The 16,959-nt window shown below is 44.2% G+C and overlaps 1 long non-coding RNA gene across 1 annotated transcript; it reads left to right on the forward strand.

Annotated features, from left to right (window-relative positions):
* The first annotated feature begins 360 nt into the window (after positions 1-360).
* LOC307206569 lies at positions 361-3,473 on the forward strand. The gene is made up of 2 exons (XR_013834359.1): positions 361-1,185; positions 3,184-3,473. It is a non-coding gene; the product is annotated as an uncharacterized lncRNA (long non-coding RNA).
* Positions 3,474-16,959: the final 13,486 nt, after the last annotated feature.

A 16,959-nucleotide genomic window follows, 5' to 3' on the forward strand; every position in this document is an offset into this window, starting at 1 on the left:
ACACTCAAAGCACTACTGTACATGACACTCTTCAGATGTGTGATGCCTTTTTTCTTACTTGAGGTGCTCCAAATCCAAGCCGATCAAAAACAAAGCACAGACTTAACTTCTCAGCAATTCCCCAAAGAGCGACCATTATAAATTTAAACAAAAGTCTGTCTTGGCAAGGAAACTGGAACTTCCCAGCGACTATCTCCTATGCCTGGGTGGTGGTAAATATTAATGGTGAAAGATAAAAGGAAATCTCTGGGTGCCGGAGATGGATATTTTAAAAGGCTCGTGCAGACTTCCCATGAAAAATGAAAATGGTACAGCGAGTGATTTACATATAAACATCAGCCTAAGTGATGGATGCGGTAATTGGCCAAGGCAACCAAGAGGACACTTGCCAAGTCGCTTGTGTAGATTTTTATGATGCGTTAACTACCTTAGTCACTTACAAAGACGATCAGCTCAATGAATAACCATCAAAGGTCAAACTCTGTTCTGATAGATTTGTCAAGCAAAGTTGCCACCCTTCTTCTATCCAAGTCCTGGCACAGAGTATTAATGCCTTGCTGAGCTCCAGACCTACCACTGCTTGAACAGAGAGCCTCCAGAGAGAAGAGAAGACTGGCTAGCGCCCTGAACAAATTAATAATTTTGACAATTATGTAACGGGCTGGCAGCGGAAACCAGGTTGTATCTAAACCCACAACAGAATGAAGTGGGAGAGCCCTGGGATGGTAGAACAGACCGTACCACTTCAGACTGCAGGTACAACAATCACATCTTTGTGTCAGGCTTCGGGGAACTGGCTTCCTCCCCCCATGGCAGTAGATAAGCAGAACAAAGGAAAAGGAGTCTTCTTACCACTTAGAAACTTTGATAATCACAGCGAGAGAACAAAGAACCCTAATCTCTTTTTGTCCCATGCCTTAAGTGCGCTGGTTGCTAGGTATGCAGAGTTTTCTGAGCAGAGGGTGAGCATTGGCCATATTACTGTTGATGTCACAAAGCCATGAGAGTTGGGTCAGGTGTTTGTGACAGAGGAAGCAGCAAAAGTGATGGAGACAGCAACTGTACAACAGACCTCAATGGGCAGGGTGTGAGGATGCAACCGTAAGCGTCAGAATTGGCAGAAAGAGGGGGCAGTTGGTTGGCTGAAAAAGGTTGTGCTTGGGTGAAGTGCAGGACCAGCTCCAGGTATGAAGAGGCTTGAGTTTAGTGGTCCATTGGTGGCCCCTGGAAGGCTCACCTGGTGATGGGGGCGGTAGGCAGCAGCACTCAGAGCAGTGCCCCATATGATGTCAGGAGCATTGTGGGAAATTAAAATGGCTGCTAAAATCAGGCTGCTCATGTCCGACAAAGACAAGTTATTTTAAAGGGGGGATGGTGGCCAGGGACCATTATCGGCAATGGGGTCTGCTGGGATGCTGTCAGGCTTCAGGGAATTAGTTTTCTCCCCTCGTGGCAGTAGATAAGAAGATCAAAGAAAGGAATGTCTTACCAATCTTTAATAATCACAGTGAGAGAACAAAGAACACGTCTCCTAGAAATGGTGGTGCTCCCAATTAAGGGTCACTCCCCCTCTCCGTCCCTATTAATCTACGTCACTTCTACGTCTTGTAATCTGAGCTTGTACCCTCTGCGCTTTCTGTTCTGACACTTTCTGAGCTCTCCGTGATTTTGGGGAAGGGTGGGGTGAATGCTGTCCAGAGACTGTGAATCTGTTAACCCTCTCTCTTCCAGTGTTTCTTTTTCTAGCTGTTCCCCATCCAGTATTTCCCAGCTTCTGCCTTCTGAACTATGCCCCTCTGCAAACCACTGTTCCAAATCTATACCATCCTCCTGCTCCTGGGAAGATTCAGGACCCGGAGCAGGGGGAGGGGGAGGCTATCACCATTCTTCCTCAGTGCAGCCCTCCTCAGCACAGTCCCTGACATTTTGAGAGTCCCTCCACATAAAACAAACACGCTGAATTCTCACAGCAAGGGAAGCACTGAGTTAGAACCTTTCTCCATCCTTGTGTACTAAGTTTCTACATGCCGGGATTTTTTTCATGTGAAGGAGCATTTAAAAATGATATGCTCCACCTGCACTCTGAAATGGTGAAATGCCCTCTTACAAGGATGAGGTTGCCTTACAAATGCTGTTGGACTACAACTCCCATCAACCTTGACCATGGGCCTGCTAGCTGGCACAGACAGGAGTTGCAGTCCAACAACATCTGGAGGGCCACAGGTTAACCACCTGTGCTCTACAGTCTCAGGGCTCTTCTATCTCATTCTTCCAGTACAGGAAAAACTTTTCCTCTTTCATTCATTCTTTCTTTCAGTTACGGAATGAATTGATTCAGATAAACAACTGAAGCATTTCCTTATGTTTCAATCAGGGTTTTCCAAAGATGGTTCTCCAGCTGTTTTTGGGCTACAATTCCCATCATCCCTGACCACTGCTCCTGCTAGCTAGGGATGATGGGAGTTGTAGTCCAAAAACAGCTAGAGACCCGAGTTTGGGAAACCCTGGTTTAGATTATCCAGTAAGGATCTGCTCTCCTTTCATTGACGGGGCTGGCCTACCCTTGAGGCAGGATGAGACATCTGCCTCAGGCACCTGAAGTCCAAGCTGGTCCCCCCTGACCATCACAGCCGTCACCTCCACCATCAACAGATAAGTGGTCTGGCAGTGGCACCAGCTTCTGGTGAGATCTCACGAGATCTTGCCAAAATCTCTTGAGATCTTGCAAGATCTTGTTGAAAGCCCGTGAGATCTAGCCAGGACTCGATGGTAGCACTGCTTTGGGACGATACGTTCCCATTTGGCCTCAGACAATGAAACAGGACACACTGCCCTGTTCATTGAGATAAACTGAGTGGCATTTGTCAGGGGACAGAGCAGGACCTTTTCAGCATTGGCCCCTGTTTTGGGATTTCTGTTCTTGCAGTTTGCATTCCACCCACATTGATCTACCAAGGCTTTTAACTAATGGCTGATATGGCCACTGTGTTTTGGAATTCAGCATCCATGTTTTTATTACTGCTTAGGTCTGTTGCTGTGTCAGCTATGTGCTGCTTTGAGCAATCCTAGGTGCATTCCGTGACTTCTGTGCGAAATGAGACAAAGGGTCAGAGCAAAATTTGCACAAAACGCTTGCAACCACCGTTGGTGCAGTCATGTGATTTTTATGTGTGTTCCTTTCAGATAATTGTCTGAAAGCACATTGGAGGGGTCCGCTAGCTACTTATCAAAACTGTACTGCACACAGAGCCTCCAGCATGAAAACTTTAGCCTCTCCCCACTTTAATAACCTCCAGCTCAAACCAGCCCACAGGCAGAGAGGATAAAGGAAAGGACACTGAACTCAGCTCTCTAAATGGTTGTGGTTTGGACTCTGCATAGTTTCTGCTCAATAACAGCTTTTACGGTGTAACTTAAACTTAGCATTGTATCCTGGCAGAGTGGAATCAGATATAATGTCTAATGCTTACCTACGTGCTGAGTTTTTATTGCTTTGCTTTGCTGTTGAGAGACTTAATATATATGCCCTTTTCTTTTGGTGCCAACTGTGGGGCGGTGTGGGGAGGGAGAAATCTCTAGATGCCACGATCCAAGTTTGGGGCAAGTACTCTTTGGTGAGAGAACCCCAGCAGAGATTTAAAATCACAAAATATGTAGCAAAGTAAAACATGGAAACACTGGCTGTTGGACCATTAAAATATGCCCTTTCAAGTTTCCCTCTTCCCCCAGCATAAGCAAAGACCACACATTTGGTAACTTAAAAAATGGCTTACTTACAAACTCTCCAAAGGTCAGATTCATGGGCTTTTCGATACATCAGTCAGAAAAGTTGCATAGGCAGTAAAACTTAGCTTAGTTACAAAGTGGCATAAGTTCCTAAATTATTGGTGTAGGAACTCAATAATGGCTTGGTGAGAGCCATGCGGCTGAGCTGAAACGGCCAGTGCAAACCTCTTCATATGCTGAGCCTCTCAGGTAGACTGGGGGCCAAGGGACAATAGACTTGTTTACCTATTTCCTCTCAAGGTTAGGGAAGTGACATAGCTAAGCCTGGCAAGACAACTTACTCTATGGTATTAACCCTTTCATGCATTAATTAGACTCAAGCATATTGATTATATGAGGTTGGTTGCCTCATGTTTTCTTCTCAAATCTGACTCAGGGTGGAACAAAATGCAATTCTGGAAAAAGCATGATTCCAGTCTGCTAAGATATAATGGGAATGGGGGGGCTTTCAGGGGGAGGATCAGTGAAGAGGAAGGGGTGCTTAACTTTTCTTGTGCTCACTGGTCATCCTCTGCAATCCCCCTACCACCCCCAGGTCTCTTTAACCACCACCTGGCTCACTCTCAGTGTCAAAGCCCAGAGGGTAAAACTTTAGAAAACAACCTAGGAATGGTATTTGCAGGAGAGGTGTGGGTGGGTGGGTGTAGGGTTAAGCAACCCTCCCATGTGCTACTTCACACCTGCAAGTTCCCCATCACCCATTCACCCCAGATTAGTGTTACAAGGAAAGTTAAAAAGGTAAAAGGTAAGGACCCCTGGACAGTTAAGTCCAGTCAAGGGCAACTATGGGGTTGCAGCACTCATCTTGCTTTTAGGCCAAGGGAGCCAGCGCTTGTCCACAGAAACCTTTCCTGTTCATGTGGCCAGCATGACTAAACCGCTTCTGGCACAACAGGACACCATGATAGAAACCAGAGCACACGGAAACACCGTTTACCTTCCCGCCGAAGCGGTACCTATTTATCTACTTGCACTGGTGTGCTTTCGAACTGCTAGGTTCGCAGGAGCTGGGACAGAGCAACAGGAGCTCATTCCATTGCAGGGATTTGAACCGCTGACCTTTTGATCGGCAAGACCAAGAGGCTCAGTGGTTTAGACTTCACCACCACCCGCACACACTGCTTGGCCCCACAGCTTGAATCAGCCTTCCCTGACCCCATTGTTCAGTTCTGCTTAACCTTGCCAGGAATTTAATGTGATCAACATCCAGGTTCCCAAAAACACTGACAACTGAGGGCAGTGCACTCCTGTACATATCTACTCAAAGGAAAATGTCATTAAGAATTTCATCACATAAATCAAACTGATTTATACTAATCCTACAGCCTCAATATTTGTAAATAAGGTAACATTTTAAACTGCAGACTCAACAAGGAGGCTCATTGACACCACTGTGATTCAACATTTGGATATAAGTAATGGCGGAGGAGGGACGTGGGTGGCGCTGTGGGTTAAACCACAGAGCCTAGGACTTGCAGATCAGAAGGTCAGCGGTTCGAATCCCCGCGATGGGGTGAGCTCCCATTGCTCGGTCCCTGCTCCTCCCAACCTAGCAGTTCAAAAGCACGTCAAAGTGCAAGTAGATAAATAGGTACAGCTCTGGCGGGAAGGTCAACGGCATTTCCGTGCGCTGCTCCGGTTCGCCAGAAGCGGCTTAGTCATGCTGTCCACATGACCCGGAAGCTGTACGCTGGCTCCCTCGGCCAATAAAGCGAGATGAGTGCCGCAACCCCAGAGTTGGTCACGACTGGACCTAATGATCAGGGGTCCCTTTACCTTTTAATGGCGGAGGAGGCCGTCAAAATGGACCTGATAATTATCAAGGATGCAAATAATAGGTAATCATTCAAAATGCAAATAATTTTGAGGGATTCAGAGAAATCATTTGAAACAAGCTTGCTCGATGAATTTGGGCAGATTTCAAACTGTAAATGTGCAAAGATCAGAGTGGTTTGCTTATCATACGCCAGAGGAATATGAAAGATAATATTGTGAAAAGATATTGAACTCCATGGAGAAAGACCCCCAAAAGATACCTGGGGATTTGGATTACTCAAGATCTGGAAGATTTAATTCAATATAATCACTCCAAACTGATGCAGGAAGTAAGAAAAGACTGATCTAGCTCGCAAGGCATAAATCTCTTGTGGATGGCCTGGTTATAAAAATGAATATAAAGCCTCATATTTTCTTCCTATGATTAAATATAGTGTTAAAAGTAAATGATTGTTTAATTTAAAAATGGCACGATCTTTGGTTTATCTTTTTATGGGCAGGCAAGGACCTTAGAGTTACATCCAAAATGCTCTGTCAGCATACATACATGCATACATACATACATACATACATACATAAATACTGTATTTTTTGCTCTATAAGACTCACTTTTTCCCTTCTAAAAAGTAAGGGGAAATGTGTGTGCGTCTTAAGGAGCGAATGCAGGCTGCACAGCTATCCCAGAAGCCAGAACAGCAAGAGGGATTGCTGCTTTCACTGTGTAGCGATCCCTCTTGCTGTTCTGGCTTCTGAGATTCAGAATATTTTTTTTCTTGTTTTCCTCCTCCAAAAACTAGGTGCGTCTTGTGGTCTGGTGCGTCTTATAGAGCGAAAAATATGGTAAATAGTCAGAGCACTAGCATTTCCTAATGCAAAATATTATTGTGCTGCTATGCTTGGACATTAAAGATGCAGTTTGAAAGTTCAGCTGTTACAGGAAGAAGTGAACAAACTGGTCTGTCTACTGAAAAAAAAAATTTGATATACTGTATTAGCAGGAAGGATTTCGCAGTTATAAATTCAAACCCTATTAGGGATGTTTGTGCAGTTTTTGAAAAGTTTAAAAGCAAGCGTAGTCTGGGACTATCTATCATCTATCTATATCTATATCTATCTATCTATCTATCTATCTATCTATCTATCATCATCTATCATCTATCATCTATCTATCTATCCTCTATCTATCTATCTATCTATCTATCTATCTATATCTATCTATATCTATTTATCTATCTATCTATCTATCTATCTATCTATCTATCTATCATCTATCTCTATCTATCCTCTATCTATCTATCTATCTATCTATCTATCTATCTATCTACCTACCTACCTACCTACCTATGTATTGATAGATTATTAGGAGAAATGAAGCTATGGGAGAGAAAGAGGTTCATAGAACCTGAGGGCTATGGGGTGTGTGGGTGTGTGGGTGTGTGTTAAAGGGATTAGCAATAAATATATGACTGATTTAAACATGGAATCGGTTGAGAACCGTTTTCTTTTATTTAAATTCCTCAGTTATGGATCGGCAAATATATCAATTTCAGTTTCTCATTTTTCCAGTCTTCCGCCTCAGTTTGTGAATACTCATTGTATCTTTTTTTAAAAAAAAACTGCTTAGAGACTATGGTGCTAAGTGGTATATAGATTGTTATGGCCAATAAATGAAATAAATCATTGGTGTGGGTGGGTAGGTGTAATCCTATCCTCACACATACACCCAACAGTGCTGTTATTTCTAGAAAAAGAGGTGCCGGAACACACCATGAACACCTCTCTTGTTCTCTTATAATGGCAATGGCACCCACCTGAGGGGTACCGGAACTGAGTCCTGGTGAGTTCCTGCTAAAACAAAAGCCCTGTACATACATATAAAGAAAATCCCATAAATGGGGAGGGGTTAAAGTGGGGAAGTCGATACAGGATTGTAGCCTTAAGTGCCTAATTGAAATAGATTTCACATTACCTCAGATCCTTTTAAAGAAATGTGCTACACAGAACAATGTGCTACATGGTCAACAAGAAGGACAATAGATTGGAAGGGACCCTGAGGATCACATAACAGCAACAACAACAACAACAACAACAACAACAACAACAACAATACAGTGGTACCTCTGGTTACGTACTTAATTCGTTCCAGAGGTCTGTTCTTAACCTGAAACTGTTCTTAACCTGAAGCACCACTTTAGCTAATGGGGCCTCCTGCTGCCGCTGCACCCCCAGAGCACGATTTCTGTTCTTATCCTGAAGCAAAGTTCTTAACCTGAAGCACTATTTCTGGGTTAGTGGAGTCTGCAACCTGAAGTGTATGTAACCTGAAGCATATGTAACCCAAGGTACCACTGTATATTATTTATACCCCACTCATCTGGCTGGGTTTCCCCAGCCAGTCTGGGTGGCTCCCAACAGAAAATCAAAAACACAAGAAAACATCAAACATTAAAAACTTTCCTAAACGGGGCTGTCTTCAGATGTCTTCTGAAAGTCAGATAGTTGTTTGTTTATTTGACATCTGATGGGAGGGCGTTCCACAGGGTGGGCGCCACTACCGAAAAGGCCTTCTGCCTGGTTCCCTGTAACACTTCTCGCAGTGAGGGAACCGCCAGAAGGCCCTCGGAGCTGGACCTCAGTGTCCGGGCTGAACGATGGGGATGTAGATGCTCTGTGCTGGTCCCATGGGCTAACCGAGAGGCAAGGTCCGAGTCCAGTCCAAGGCCGATGGTGCGGTATGGAGGCTGTCCGTTGAAGCTGTAGCTGCGTCCAAGGCAGGGAGTTGGGTGAGGTCAGGAACACTGGCAGAAGAGCAGGACAGGGTACAGGCAGAAACAGGCTAGCAACAACGTTGCTCCCGCAACCTGGGACTGGGGCTGGCCGGCTTTTATCTGCTCCAAGGCATAGGGCGGCCCCAGTCCACAGGTGACTCACCTCTCCTGGCCTGGAGGCGAGCCCTCCTCCTGTGGGAACTTAGTTCCCTCCGCCTCTCTGCCCTGAGCCTCTGTAGCTCAGGAGAGGCTGGAGGGTTACCAGACCCAGAGGCAACCTCAGCTTCCCCTGACGGGGCTGAGAGTGGAGCACCTGCAGGCAATGGGTCCTCCATCACCTCAGGAGCCAGAGCAGACTCAGCTTATGCCTGCACCTGAGGATCCAGCACAGGTGAGGACCCTTCAGGCTCAAGCCCCAGCCCCGGCTCAGCTGGTTCTGGAGGCGGGGACTCCTGTGCAGGCTGGGATTCCTCAGGTTCAGCCTCTGAGTCCGAATCCCAGGCCATCACACGCTCCTTCAGGTATATCTAATCCAAACCTCTGCAATGCAGGAATATGCCACTGTCTGAAACAGGGATCAAACCTGCAACCTTGACATTATCAGCACCACGCTCTAACCGACTGAGCTCTCCCATCCCAGCCTGCTCTTGTGCCCCTAACTGCAGCCTGAAGTGCAGAAATCAGCAGGGGGAGCTTTGAACGTCACAGAGACAAAGAGGATCACCCGATTACTTTTGCGCATGAAGCCCCTGTTAAAAGCACCAGCTACGACTGTCAGCTGTAAAGTTGGCAATCCTACGGCCCCAGGAAGTTCCCTTTGACAGCTTTCTGTTCTTAATCCAATTGAGAGCAATAAAAGTAATCACATCTTGCAAGCCCTGATCTTGCCACCAGTTAATTATAAATGTGTTTCGAGTTCTCCAGTAAACCTGGGAGGTTCTGCGATGCCTCTCCCATGCTGTGCAACAAACCGCACAGTGATACTTATTAAAACAGAGGTGGATCCTCATTAAGTAAGCTCGTCGCTCCATTAAAAACACACACAGGGAGAAACACACCGAGTGAGAACAAGGGACATTTTCTTCAACTTCCTTTACTGCTCTCAGAAGCTCGGAAGATTCCAGGTTTAATGCTTTTTAAATTATAGCTCTCCACGGTCACTGCATGTTTGGTCTTGGGTTGCTGGAATGTGGCAATGGCACTCCCAAGAAAGGAAAGGCAACATGAGAAGATTTGCCACGAAAGGTATCTCCACATTATACAGTTAGAAGTGTTATTGAGTTGGGAGGGACCCCCCTAAACCCTAGAAACTGATAAGTGGTAGGATTTTGATGAATTGGGATATGGGTGAAAGTACAAGCGGAATGGGGGAAAATTATAATCTAAAAAACCATTGTAAACAGATAAAATTGTAAAATAGTGAGATTGGAATAACACTTGTAGTTTAATGGTACATTTTGGACATAATGGAGATGGAAACAAGTATTAGACATCACCCCAGAACTGGCCCTACTAAACATCTTCCAAGACAACAATGCCCATTCACACCACAAAGCACTCATAACCCACCTACTTTTAGCAGCCAGAAACACCATAACCAGACACTGGAGAGACCTGTCAGGAGTAAGCATGGACCAATGGTACCAAATAGTATGGGAAACAGCCCTGCTAGAAAAATTAACCAATAAACTGAAACTGACACGGGGACAAACAGAAGAAGACGCCTTTACCCCGGTATGGCTCCCCTTTATCACATACACAGCCCAACAAGACAATGACAATAATCCACCAACAGCATATAAATCAATATGGCTAACCTGATCCGAAACACCCACCCACCCCACGCACACACGAAAACAAAGATCACCACAGCCCACCACACCACCACAAACAAACAACCAACCACACCCTAGGCCAGCCCCAACCTCTCTCACCACCAAAGGAACACAAGTGAACAGCAGAGAGCCGGCACGAGTAACGCTGACACCAAACCCTACATACATTAAGCAAAATAGAAACATCACCACCCGACCCCACCCATCTCCCCCCCTCCACCCCTTTTCTTCCTAATGTCTCAACAAATGAAACTGATTTGTAAAAACGTTACATGGAAAAAGTACGAGAGACATTACACATACTTCTGTAAAACAAGAAAATCTTTAATTAAAAAAAAAAGGAAATGCAAAAGATCTGGATTATTATAAAAGATGCAGGAGGGAAGGACTAACAACAGGACCCACAAAGGGGAGGGGGGAAGTCCAGGAGATACTTTTTTAATTTGAAAAACCCAAATAAATAAATTAGCAAAGAAAGAAAGAAAGAAAGAGCTGTAGAACTGTGCCAAACAAGGAATCTCTGGGTTGGCTTATGCAAAGCAGCTGTCTGTTAACATGACAAAAGGGGCTGATGGGCTATCTGAGAGAAATCCTTTGGCCTGGGGAGACAGATGTTGCCAAGGTGATGCGGTGTTTTTTTGAAGTGACTGGAAAAGAGAGATTTTTGAGCAAGGGGTGCTGGGAAGAAGAAGGAGAAGAAGGGGAAGGAGGAGGAGGAGGAGGAGGAGGAGGAGGAGGAGGAGGAGAAGAAGAAGAAGAAGAAGAAGAAGAAGAAGAAGAAGAAGAAGAAGAAGAAGAAGAAGAAGAAGAAAGACTGGGATCCATCTTGGGCAGGCTGGCTGAAGGCTGGCTGCACTGCTGTGGGGGACAAGCCCCTCTTGCAATGAATGACCTGCTGTAAGATCTGGACTCCCTCCATGGACATGGCAAACAAATTAAAACATTAGCAGGATTGATGTATAGACCCGTGCAGCAAGAGTCAGCTAGGGAGAACCTAGGGGGGAATTAGTAAATAGATTTTAACTTGATATGCAGCAGTAAAAAGATATAAAATAAATAACTGCAGAAAGGAGGGGAGGCAAGTCAAAGGGAAAGTAAATTGGATTTGTAAAGTTTTTTTTTTGTTCAAAATGAAAAAATGAAAAATGAAATTATAAAAAAAAACCTGAACAGGATAATAATAATAATATTTACTTACTTACTTACTTACTTACTTACTTACACCCTGCCCATCTGGCTGGGTTTCCCCAGCCACTCTGGGCGCCTTCCAACAAAATATTAAAATACAATAGTCTGTTAAACATTAAAAGCTTCCCAAAACAGGGCTGCCTTCAGATGTCTTCTAAATGTCTGGTAGTTGTTTTTCTCTTTGACATCTGGTGGCAGGGCATTCCACAGGGCGGGTGCCACTACCGAGAAGGCCCTCTGCCTGGTTCCCTGTAACCTCACTTCTCGCAGTGAGGGAACCGCCAGAAGGCCCTCGGAACTGGACCTCAGTGTCCGGGCAGAACGATGGAGGTGGAGACAGTCCTTCAGGTATACTGGACCGGGGCCGCTTAGGGCTTTAAAGGTCAGCACCAACACTTTGAAATGTGCTCGGAAACATTCCTATAAAACCAACAAGCTACAGCCCTAAAGCAAAGAATTCCACGCTGCAGCATTTAGTTGCAGATTCCATATGCTAATACTAAAGGAAAAAGTTGGGGCACTTCCGGGTTGGCGCCTCCGGCAATGGCGGAATTCCTCTGATCAGGAGGAATTCGCTCCGTGGAAATCAGGGTCTGGCCGCCACGGCGAAGGCGGAGACCCACTAAAATCACAGGCGGGAGAAGCCTATGAACATGGGATTCGGCTGGCACCTTTTGCGCCTCCCCTACTCGCGGGGAGACCCGGTTTCGGGGATCCGGAGCGACGTGGGGTGAGCGGCGCGGTGCTTCGAATTGATTGCTTTTTTCACAGAGTGAAGCCGCATTGCTGTTGCCGGAGAGTGCTGACTTTTTCCTGTGGACAATTTGATTCTAAACAACTACCCGTGAGTAGAACGGAAAATTGGATTCTTAAACGTCTTAATTTGGCACCGAAACGGGGAGGCTCTAAACAGGAAGTCCGCCTTCCCCTTTTGTAAATAGATTGAAGCAAAGAGCTTGTAAGCTAAAGTCTTGGAAAGTCCTCTGTAAAGGATTAAACTTCCATCGGCTAAAATCATTAAACCCCCCTTGGAAGCAGGAGAAGAGGGGGAAATTTTGGATCGTGTAAGCCTGCAAGAGAGAGGGAAGAAAGTCAAATTACCACCGCTCTGAACCTGGAAACGGGCTGCTAGCAAGACCGACGTTTTGGGAAAGTTCATTGTTGTTGACAGCTAGTTAAATAAGAGAAATACATTGTTTCCATTGTCTCCTTCTGCATTTAAAAAGGAGTAAAAGTAACTGAAAATTGAAACAAATTTTATTGCTTGAACTGTGCCTAAAAGTATTGATACAAATAGAAATTGTTTCCCTCTAGAGGGAGCCTTTGAAGCTGTTACAGGAGTTGATCTGGGGGGATTTCCAGCTGCAAGATAAAAAATTGTGAGAACCAGGGATTGACCTTGGATTGTTTAAGAATGTCGACAGAAGAAGCCTTAGTGACTGCATTTTGTAAGATAAGTGATTCATTGGAACAGCTCCACAAGAAGATGGACATGATGACTATTAAAATTGACAATTTGGGTCAAAAATTGACTAATTTTGGACAAAAAGTGAATATCTATACAGAAACTATTCAGGAACCGACACAGGAATCTATTTTGATATGGCAAACTGTGGAGAACGTGAGGGAGAAAGTTGTAGTTCTGAACCTAAAGTAATACAAGTGGAGAGGGAGAGAGCCCCAGTCTTACAGAGGCAATTTGATGACTATAAGTTGTTGCCTTCTATGAGTGAATTCAGAGAAAGTCAGATTTTGAGGATTGGAGCCCTGCTTGGACTGGAGAAGGAAAGTTGGATAGATCCCCTCATGCAGGGATTTACTGACCTTTGGGACCTGGACCTGGGTCAGGAGGAGATTGGAGTTGTGGGGACCTTCAGATTTGGAGGAATTTTGAAACACGTCCTGAAATATCTTTTGGATTTTAGTTTTAACTATGGAGATTTGGCTGACCTGTCGAGAAGGAATAAAAACATTGCTAGGTCGGAGCTTCCCCAAGATCTACTCTTCAGCATCAAAGGAAGGAAATTAAGAACAAGATCAGCAGAAGACAAAATACAAATAGAGCCAAAGCTATCTCCTTGGCGATCTTGCGATTCTTCTTCACCGATGGGGCCCTTCATATCCCATCGGCGTTGAAAGTCTTCAAGGCCAAGGTGATCCCGACAATTGATTATGCCATCTCAATTTGGGGGACTTTTGTCAACCTATCTCAACTGGAGGTCATTCAAAATCAGTTTTTAAGAGGGATATTGAAACTGCCCAACTGTGTAAGTAATACAGCGTTACGCATGGAACTTAATATTGTATCCCTGGAACATGCTCTGTGAAAGCACATACTCTGTCACTGGTTATCTCTATGGCACAATCTCCCAAACTTGTACTTGACACAATGTATGTGGAGAGATGATTTCCAGAGCCCATGGGTAAAAAATTTACAGCTGAAAATTACGGCAATGGGAATCTCCCCATCCAAATTACTAGATCAGGACATAGTCCCAGCTAAAAGAACAGTAACCTGTAAGCTAGAGGAGATGGACTTGCAGCAGAAAATGGTCTTGGGCAATGGTACCTGCTCACCTCTAAATCTTGGTTTATTACCCCTCTTAAGGCTCCCAAACTATTTGAATTCCTTAACTTCCTCAGCTCATAGATATGCCTTTGTAAAGGCAAGATTCAACACCTTCCCATTGAACGTGCTGAGAAATAGATTCTCCAATGGACAGATATCGCTCTTATGCGATTGTAATTGTGGGGCACCGGAATCGTTGCATCACACCATTTTTGACTGTGCTTTTCACTTACCGGCCAGGAGCAAGTTTCTTGCTCAATATCTTAAGGGAATTGCCGATGATACGATTGAAGCCAAACTGAGATATCTACTAATTGATGATGACCCCCTAAGATCACTCATGGTTGCCAGATTCTTGATCAGCGTCCTATCCCTAAAGAAGAGAAACGGTCTCCTGTGTGGCTCGGATAATCCCTTTAAACCATGATCTATGTTTTAGGTGATATCACCATTGTTTTAAACCATGATCTATGTTTTAGGTGATATCACCATTGATATCCTTGATTAATTTATGAGCAGAGGGTGATGTATAGGTTATAAATTTATTGTAATGTATGATGGTGGTCTTTGTTTTTGTTTTGCTTTGGTTCCTGTCTGTCTTTTGTAAGTTTTAGCGATTTTAAATTTGGAGGTTTAAGTATAATATGTTGGTATGGGAAACTGTCGTGTAACGGGCCAATGGCCGTAATAAAGATCAATCCAGAAGACAAAGTAAAGTGCATGTATAAATATGAAGAAGACATGCAGAAGGGACTTGGAAAAGAGTTAAGAGCCTCGGACAGAAGATCACCAGGTTGATGGACTATATGGAATTGACGGAAATGACTGGCAGAATCCGAGACCAGGGAGAAGAGACGGTGGAAGAAGATTGGAAAAAGTTTAAAGTTTATTTATAGAAATATTGTAAAATTAATGAGTGTTAGAAAAATGTTGGAATGAAATTATATGGCTTTAGTAGAAATGTTATAAGGAGTTAAGCATAAATAAGTATTTTAGTATTAATGGAAAATAAGGTTAAAATAAGTCAAGATAATTATAAGACAGAAAATAGAGAAAGATGGAAAGGAATTGCTGAAACAATTAATAGAATTGGAATACAAAAAGGGAGGTGAGAGGAGGTCGAGGAAACAAGGGAATGAAGGATAAGACATTGAAATGGTATGATGTATGTTTTTTAACTGTTTTTGTTCTGTTTTGTTTAGTTTAATGTGTTAATGTTGCGTTGTGTATATTGTAATGTATTGTTTTTTCTTTCTTTTGCTTTTTCTTTTTTTTCTTTTCTTTTTCTTCTTTTTTTTGTAAGGTTTAAAAGTAATAAATATTATTTTAATTAAAAAAAAAGGAAAAAGTTGGCTTCCCTGAGTAGCGATCTGGCAACCCAGTTTCTCACAATAACCTTCTGGTTGGAGTTGTGCAGAAGAGGCAACTGTTTCAGGGGCATTGTCTCACACATAGGCGACAGAACTTCCCCCAGACCCTCTCTTTTGCACAATTCCTAAAAGCAGAGATGGCCTGTCCTCCATTGCATCTGGTCACCCTTAACTTATGTCACGGTTTGGCTTCTTTGAGATGGCATGACTTACCTAACTCCACCCTGCTGGGCCTTAGAGGCTTTCTCACCAACTTGCTTCCTGGTATGGAGGCTGCTAGTTGTGTGGTTTCCAGTTTGATCACCTGCAGTGATATCACACACACACCTGCTCTGGATCTCTTCCATCAACCAGGCAGCCTTTGATTCGACCACATTGATCTTGGAACGCTGCATTGGCAAAGTAGGACTCTTCCTTGCCTTTCTTCAAAGTATCGTATCTCTGGGTTCCATCTTGAAAGAAACTTGCATGATTAATGGATCCTGTTTTTCTCCTTGAAACCACCAGCTCATTTGCCTTTGTGAACTGGGCTGCAGAAGACAACCCAGTGATCTGATCCTGTGTGAGACGCAACGACATTCCCAAGACTGCATTCACCTGGGATTCTATGGCGGAAAAGCACAGCTACTGGAGGAAGAAAAGACACCAAAAGTCCCAGACCAGGGGCGATAGCCCATGTGGGCAATCTTGCACTCTTTGTTGTTGTTTAGTCATTTAGTCGTGTCCGCCTCTTCGTGACCCCCTGGACCAGAGCACGCCAGGCACTTCTGTCTTCCACTGCCTCCCGCAGTTTGGTCAGACTCATGTTTGTAGCTTCGAGAACACTGTCCAACCAACTTGTCCTCTGTCGTCCCCTTCTCCTTGTCCCCTCCATTTTTCCCAACATCAGGGTCTTTTCCAGGGAGTCTTCTCTTCTCATGAGGTGGCCAAAGTATTGGAGTCTCAGCTTCACGATCTGTCCTTCCAGTGAGCACTCAGGGCTGATCTCCTTAAGAATGGAGAGGTTTGATCTTCTTGCAGTCCATGGGACTCTCAAGAGTCTCCTCCAGCACCAGAATTCAAAAGCATCCATTCTTCGGCGATCAGCCTTCTTTATGGTCCAGCTCTCACTTCCATACATCACTACTGGGAAAACCATAGCTTTAACTATATGGACCTTTGTTGGCAAGGTGATGTCTCTGCTTTTCAAGATGCTGTCTAGGTTTGTCATTGCTTTTCTCCCAAAAAGCAGGCGTCTTTTAATTTTGTGGCTGCTGTCACCATCTGTAGTGATCATGGAGCCCAAGAAAGTAAAATCTCTCACTGCCTCCATTTCTTCCCCTTCTATTTGCCAAGAGGTGATGGGACCAGTGGCCATGATCTTCGTTTTTTTGATGTTGAGCTTCAAACCATATTTTGCGCTCTCCTCTTTCACCCTCATTAAAAGGTTCTTTAATTCCTCCTCACTTTCTTTCATCAATGTTGTGTCATCTGCATATCTGAAGTTGTTGATATTTCTTCCTGCAATCTTAATTCCGGCTAGGGATTCATCCAGCCCAGCCTTTCGCATGATGAATTCTGCATATAAGTTAAATAAGCAGGGAGACAATATACAGCTTTGTCGTACTCCTTTCCCAATTTTGAACCAATCAGTTGTTCCATATCCAGTTCTAACTGTAGCTTCTTGT

Source organism: Podarcis cretensis, assembly GCF_951804945.1.
Source record: "Podarcis cretensis genome assembly, chromosome: 17".
Taxonomy (NCBI): domain Eukaryota; kingdom Metazoa; phylum Chordata; class Lepidosauria; order Squamata; family Lacertidae; genus Podarcis; species Podarcis cretensis.